The sequence below is a fragment of the Maniola hyperantus genome, chromosome 7, assembly GCF_902806685.2.
Source record: "Maniola hyperantus chromosome 7, iAphHyp1.2, whole genome shotgun sequence".
NCBI classification, from domain to species: Eukaryota; Metazoa; Arthropoda; class Insecta; order Lepidoptera; family Nymphalidae; genus Maniola; species Maniola hyperantus.
The window spans coordinates 5,614,457-5,622,880 of NC_048542.1; positions in this window are offsets into that span (position 1 = coordinate 5,614,457).

Sequence of the window (8,424 nt, forward strand, 5' to 3'; positions counted from 1 at the left end):
AGTGCAGAGAGCTCAAGTTAGTCTACGGACTGTTATAAATTAATAATTTTAACATGATGTGTTAATTCGCTGCTTCAGCATTTCAATTTATATAAAGCGAACAACCCGCGAGGCGGCGAAGCAGTCCACATTTCCATATTGAATAGTTAACACTGAAACTACTGTATTCGCGTGAAGTAAAAGTTCCGTGTGTGTGAATTTCCAAATTAAATTCGTTGGACATTTCTTGTGGTTTTTTTTTCAAAAGACTGTCGAAGCGGACCTCCTAACAATTGGTGTCAGAAGTGGGATGCTAAGAAGGTTCACGCAAGAGGACCCTTAGCATCCAAAGAATCCTGAGGTCATCGCAGTCGTGATCGACGATAAGCCTCGCCCCCAGGGTTGAGCCCGCATCACAACCACTAAGCACCGGTTCTACTCAAGATCGACGGTAAGTCTCAGCCTGCCAGACTGAGCCCGCATCTCACACGAAGAACGCGAATATCCTGGACTCACTTAAAAACATCAGTGAAATAAATTTTAAGCCTTCAAAATTACGAAATACAATTTCTTCAATATCTTCAGAAACCTACTCGATATCGTCGCCGCGTGAAATACGAGACGCATTCCGTACAGTTCAAAGCCTTCACGTGTCGCAAACGCATCGACCTAATTTAACTTTCAGTGCAGTGACATCAAAGTGAAAACCTTTTTGTGAAAAATAAATCGTGATGTTGGCCGTTATCCTGTAAGTAGTTTATATAATTCTGTATAAAAAGCGTAAATTGTCTTAATTGTATATTTTCGTCCTGTATTTTAAATTTAAATCCTTTTTTTTTTCTCTCCATATCTCAGTTTCAGTAATCAAAAATGAGTTTAAAGTCAGAAAGTTCGGACGCAAAAGTGACTCTCTCTATACTCACTAAATTCGTAAGGTCTTATGATGGGAATCGGGAAACTCTTGCCGCGTTCCTAACTAACTGCGATAACGCAATTAGTTTAGCTGCTCCCGACCAGCAAAATATCTTATGTAAATATATAATCTCCCAACTTGAGGGCAAAGCTCAATTAGCCTGCAGCCTTAAAAATTTCAATAATTGGGATGAATTAAAATCATATTTAAAAAGCACGTTTGGCGAGAAAAAACACTCGTCCCATCTGCTACTTGATCTCCAAAACTGTAAACAGGGCCAGTCCGAAAGTGTGACACAATATTCTATCAGACTCGAAGCATGCCTAACTCGACTTCAAGCTGATATTCAAAATTCATGCACTGATCGTAATCTCCTTCTAGGCAAAATCACAGCTATGGAAGAACTCGCCTTAAGCTTATTCCAATTAGGTCTTAACCCTAATATTTCTAATATTGTCCGCTGCAGAAACCCTTCGACACTTAATGAAGCAATTTCTCTAGCAGTCGAAGAAGAAAAAATTTTCAAACTTGTAAAAATTACTCAACCAAAACATCCAACTAAATTTTGTTCCTTATGTAAGAAGACCAATCATAGTTTCTCAGAGTGCTTTAAGAAAAAGCACGATTTTACACAGAGATCATCTTTCCATATTCCTCCCGCTAACCCTCAATATTCTGCAGAAACAAGTCAAAGTTCATCAAAGGACTCAAATTTCGTCAAAACCTGTGCCTATTGTAAACACAAAGGACATCTTATCTCAGAATGTCGTAAGCGCCAATATAATAATAATCAGCGTCGGATGAACTCTCACCCTCCGTCGGGTCCCTCTCATAGTAACAGTGCTAATGTTAACATGTATGAATACTCTGAATCCTTAAATGAAGTGACGAATAGTTACGTCCCTGAATCAAAAAACTTAAACTGATTTCGGATGCGTGCCTGCCGAAATCAACAATCCAAAATGGCACTCGAACTACTAAATCCTTTTATACTAATTCCCCCAAATCGTTTACATCTCGGCAATCGCTACATGACTGTCCGAGTCACACTGAATCTTATACCAAATCTTTTATATCCCGGCAATCACCAAAAGACTGCCAAAATATCGCTGAATCATATCCTAAATCCTCACTGATTCCTACAAAATCGAATACAAAGCATTCCAAAGAAGATTGCTCAAATAATACTATATCTCATTCTAATTCTTATACTAGCTCTTATACTACAAAATCCTTTAAATCTCAGTTTCCTTCAAAGGATCAACTGAGTCTTACAAAATCTAAAGTCATTCAAAATGACCCCCAAAGCAACGCAAGCAAAAGCTCATTGCCTCTTAAAGACGTCCCGATCTTCGAAACAAGCACCCTGAAAAAGTTGGTGTCCTTACCTCATGCATTTTTACAAATAGAATGTAATAAAAAACCTCTCTGTTTCTTAGTTGACACAGGCGCAAGTGTCAGCATTATTAAGCGCTCGTGTTTACCAGCAGAGCCCCAATTGTCTCAAGAAATTATAAAACTCAAAGGCATAAACGATAAGGATTCCTATAGCGAAACTTTAGGAACAGTTGTGCTTAACCTTATTATAAACGACCACACCATTTCTTTTAAATTCCACGTCATAACTGACGCTCTGAATCTGGAATCAGACGGTATCTTAGGTACCGATTTTCTACATTTTTTCCATACTAATATCGATTATAATACTAAATCCCTTACTATCTCAAATTACACTTTACCAATTCATTATTCGAGCCCTAGATATATAATACCGGCTCGCTCCGAAGCTATTGTTGAATGCACTGTCTCAAATGACAAGTTCGAGTTACGTCATTTAAAAGACGCACTCATATTAGATCACTCTATATCCGAAGGTGTATATATAGCAAACTGTATAGTAAGTTTGAAGCCTAATTATAAAGTCAATGTCTCTGTTTTAAATACCACTGAATCTCAAATAGAAATCCAAGATTTCAAGGTCCATTTAACCCCTATAGACTTCTCTGAACTACGCCAAGTGTCTCAATCCCCCGAAATTATCAACCACGTTTCTAATTCTTCATCAAATCGACTCGATCGTGTTCTAAGTCTTATAAGACACTCACATCTTAACGATGAGGAGAGAAAAGTTCTCTTAGAGTGCTGTTCTGAATACTCTGATATATTTTATCTCGAAGGAGACACTCTAACTCATACTAACGCTATTCAACACTCTATTGACACGGGTAATAGCTCTCCTATTAATGTAAAATCTTACCGTTTTCCCGAATGTCATAAAAACGAAGTCGATTCCCAAATCCAGAAAATGCTACAACAGAAAATTATTAAACCGTCTATCTCTCCATGGAATGCTCCCGTTTGGGTGGTTCCCAAAAAAATGGACGCATCCGGGAAAAAGAAATGGCGAATAGTTATCGACTACCGCCGCCTCAATGACGTCACTGTATCCGAAGTATATCCTATTCCCTTGATCACAGATATCCTAGATCAACTAGGTCATTCCAAATATTTTAGCACACTGGACTTAGTCTCCGGTTTCCATCAAATTCCGCTGAATCCTTCAGATGCACCTAAAACTGGTTTTACTGTAGTCAACACAAATGGTTCAACAGGCCACTACGAATTCACTAGGATGCCGTTCGGACTTAAGAACGCTCCCAGTACTTTTCAACGTCTTATGAACACAGTATTATCAGGTCTTCAAGGTTTACATTGCTATGTCTATTTAGATGACTGTATCATCTATAGTGCAGATCTCAAATCACATTGTGAAAAACTGAAAATGGTATTCAACCGTTTCAGAGATTATAATCTCAAATTACAACCGGATAAATGTGAATTCCTTAGAAAGGAAGTCACCTATCTAGGTCACATTATAACGGATAAAGGTGTCTCTCCAAACCCAGAAAAAATTAAATCAGTCTGTGATTTCCCAATTCCTAAAAATCCTAAAGAAGTAAAATCATTCCTCGGTCTCGTTGGTTATTACCGCCGATTTATTGACAATTTCTCCAAGATCACAAAACCTCTAACATCTTTACTCAAGAAGGATGTCACTTTTCATTGGTCTATAGAACAGGACCAAGCTTTTAACCTCCTAAAGGAAAAGTTAACCTCAGCTCCTCTTCTCCAATACCCTGATTTTTCTCAACCATTTATCGTTACCACAGACGCCAGCAACTACGCCGTTGGCGCAGTGCTATCTCAAGGCCCTGTCGGCAAGGACAAACCAATAGCCTATGCTTCTAGAACCTTAAACAAACAAGAAGGAAATTACTCGACCACAGAAAAGGAGTTAGTTTCTATTTTATTCGCCGTTAAAACTTTCCGACCATATCTCTACGGCACTAAATTCAAAATCGTAACAGATCATCGGCCCTTAGTATGGCTCTTCAACGTCAAAGATCCTGGTTCCAAACTCGTCCGTTGGCGCCTCAAACTTGAGGAATACGATTACGAGATTATTTACAAACCTGGAAAATTAAATTCAAATGCAGACGCTCTGTCTCGCATCCCAATTCATGCTATAAATACAGATAATCTTACTAAGCTTTCCTACGAGGCATATTTTAAGAAACAACTTACAAACTCTTTACCAGATTCTAACACAAAAATTGAAGAACACTCACAAGCTTTACATCTTTCCAAATGCAAAATTATTGCATGCCCCGTTTCTCTAGATTTCGACAACTCAATGCCACATTGTGAGGAATTATTATCTCAGATAACCGACACCGCTTCATTGTTAGAAGCCGAACGTGAACAATGTTCGGTAAGGTCAGTTACAAAAAATAATAAAACATATTATTTTCTTTTTACCAAGGTTCATCATTACGATGAGACAACTTTTCGCTCCATTTACGACACTTTGATGATGCTTCGTGATGAACTTATATCACATCACCCTAGCATTGATGAAATAGCTATCTCCGATTTCTCTGAACCTTTTACTAAATTATCCTATACCAAAATTTATAATATGATTTCCTACGTATTTCATAACACTGATATCAAAATACATATTTATAAAAATCAAATAATATTTCCAACTCCAGCTGAAGTTCCTACAATTCTCAAAGAGAATCACGACACTCCCATAGCAGGACATCCTGGTGTGAATAGGATGTATAGTCGAATTAAAGCCTCATACTACTGGAAAGGAATGAGAACTGACATAGAACGCTATGTGAAGTCTTGCAAACTATGCCAAGTTAACAAACCTTTACGAGCCTGCAATAAAGCTCCTATGGTTATTACATCCACGAGCACAAAGCCTTTTGAACGATTAGCTCTGGACATAGTTGGTGTCTTACCTGAAGCAGGTTTCCAAAAGTTCAAGTTCATTCTGACTCTGCAAGATGATCTTACCAAATTCCTATGTGTCTATCCTATGATTTCTTCAACAAGTGAAGAAGTAGCCCGTAATCTGGTCCACTTTATGTCCTTATTCGCTATTCCTAAAATGATCCTTACTGATCAAGCCATGACTTTTACATCAGAACTGTTTAAACAAGTTACCGATATTTTCAAAATCAAACCCTTACTTTCTAGCCCTTACCATCCCCAAACTAACGGTGCGCTGGAACGCAGCCACGCTACTCTTAAAGAATACCTAAAATCCTTTGTAAACGAAAATCAAAATGATTGGCATTGCTACCTAGCAACAGCTGTTCTCGCGTATAATACAACTCCTCATACTACTACTCAATTTACTCCGTTTGAACTTCTGTTTGGACAGAAACCAACCCTTCCTAATTCTCTCTACGACACAGATAATAATGTTACATACCACGAGTATGTCCGTGCGCTTCAGTATAGAATGAAAGTAAGCCGCGAAAAAGCTTTAGAGTATATTAGATCAAGTAAAGAATCTTCAAAACAAATCTATGATTCAAGTTCTAATCCTAACATAGAATATAAAGTTGGTGACATGGTATATTTAAAATACCATCACAGACTTCGTAAAGCCTTATCTCCAATATGGAAAGGCCCTTACAAAATCGTTAAAATAAATGGAAAACATAATGTTACTTTATTAATAAATAGAAAACATGTTAAGTATCATACTAATTTAATTAAGCTCGCTGTAACTTAAGCTTATCATTCTTTTCAGATTTTTCTCCTACGTCTCGTCTGAGCCAATGATTACACCCATAACGCATAGCCCTGGAATATATTTCGACCCCATTACAAAAATTTATTTCTACAATGATTATTGGAGAGTAATCACGCATCTCAACACCGTCTCATTGGAACCACAGCTTGACAAAGTTGACCGGTTGATTGTTAAAACCTCTCTAGTTTGTGCTAAGTTGCAACCAGAAGAGTACTCTAGCTGCAAAAATGTTTTTAGTCCAATTGAAGTACTTCTAGAATCCAATTATCTCAAGGCTCAATCTCTATCTCATATTATCTCAAGCGAAAATCCTGCTAGATTCAAAAGATCTTTAGAATTTGGTGGTGAAATCCTTAAGTTTTTCTTTGGCACTTTAGATGCTGAAGATGCCCGAAAATATGATGCTGCAATTAGCTCTTGTCAGAGATCTGAATCTGAGATATTTCATTTAATGAAAGATAATATTCATATAGTTAAGTCGTCTATTAATACTTTTAATTCTACTATTTCTAGGTTAAATCAAAATGAGATAAAGTTAAACTCTCAGATTAATAAATTAAACGATATATTGTCTTATGTTACTAGTGATAATGAAAAATTAGTGTATTTAACTAGATTTAATAGCTTAGTTAATATAATCGAAAGCTCTTTACTAGCTATCTCAAATTTTCTCGATACTGTAATAAACTCAATTTTGTTTTCAAAAGTTAATGTTCTACATCCTTCTGTTCTAAGTCCTGTAAAACTGTATGATGAACTGTCTAAACATAGAAACTCAATCAATAAAGGTTTAGATTTCCTGTAGCACTAAGTATCGAAAATATACATACTATTATAGATATATCTAAGTTAGTCTCCTATTTCTATAATAATAAGATAGTATTTGTAATACAGATCCCTCTTGTCTCTCCCGTTAAGTATAACGTCTATAAAACAATCCCGCTCCCGACTCCTCATTACGAAGGACAATCCAAAAGTTTTGCCTTAATCAAACCTACTAAACCCTATTTAGCTATAACTGACGATAGATTAAATTACGTATTATTAGATACTTTAAGAGATTGTACTATTTTAAATAGTGAAAATTCCATCTGTAAATTAGAGTCAATTTATTCTGTAAATTCGAATCCTTCATGCGAGACAAAACTTTTAACTGAAGTGACTCTATCTTTACCAAGGGAATGTGAACCGAAAATCCTATATGGTCTTATTGACATATGGCATAAATTAAAAAATAATCAATGGATATTTGTACAGTCAAAAACAAGCAAACTAACTATCAATTGTAATGATAACTTTAAGGATTATTCTATATCTGGCACTGGAATATTAAAACTGAACAAAGGTTGCATTGGTTACTTTAAAACGATTCAATTTATACCGTCTACCATTTCAAATTTAACTATTGATAATAATAACTTTAATATTAATTTTGATATAACTAATGATAACTGCTGCAACCAAGAGATTGTTAACAAAACGATTCCTCTTCTATCACCTATTAACCTAAGTAATATTAATTTAGATTCCTTAAAAAATTCGATAAACCAATTCAACGATCTTGAGTTGCAAATCAACAGGATCCAAGAGGAATCTCATTTTATAAAATATAGCTCGTATTATTCTGCTTTTACTTATATAATTATTTCGTTAATTTTTCTATTTTTATGTTATAAGATTATCAGATGTTTTAAACAACGTAATTGTAACAAATTCTGCATTCAATTTTTTTTCCAATGTAATCGCAAAAATATTTCGCATAAAGAAAACAAAATCCAAAGTTCTATTGAAATGTCACAGATAACAGATGATGAAGATAACGCATCTGTAGACCTTCGAAATCTTAGTGCATCCAAAAGAAATCTTACAAATAATTAAATTATGTAGAATATTTTACCATTTCTCTCCTTTTCCTTTTCTTTTTTTTTACTACGCTTTATTTTAAATTAAAGCTTCGTTTAAAGGGGGGAAATGTTATAAATTAATAATTTTAACATGATGTGTTAATTCGCTGCTTCAGCATTTCAATTTATATAAAGCGAACAACCCGCGAGGCGGCGAAGCAGTCCACATTTCCATATTGAATAGTTAACACTGAAACTACTGTATTCGCGTGAAGTAAAAGTTCCGTGTGTGTGAATTTCCAAATTAAATTCGTTGGACATTTCTTGTGGTTTTTTTTTCAAAAGACTGTCGAAGCGGACCTCCTAACAGGACGGTGAGGAGGAGGCTGCTTGCTGCCAACAAGTCGGCGGTCAACTAGGGCCTAGGTTACTTCGCGTGAGCACAGGACGGCCTGTTTCAGATTTGTAACAAATTGGGCATCTTGGGCACAAGCGAATTGGAATAGCCTGATGAGGCTGGGATTTTTGTGACTAAGTATTTAATGAGACTAATTTTATCAAAACTATGTATA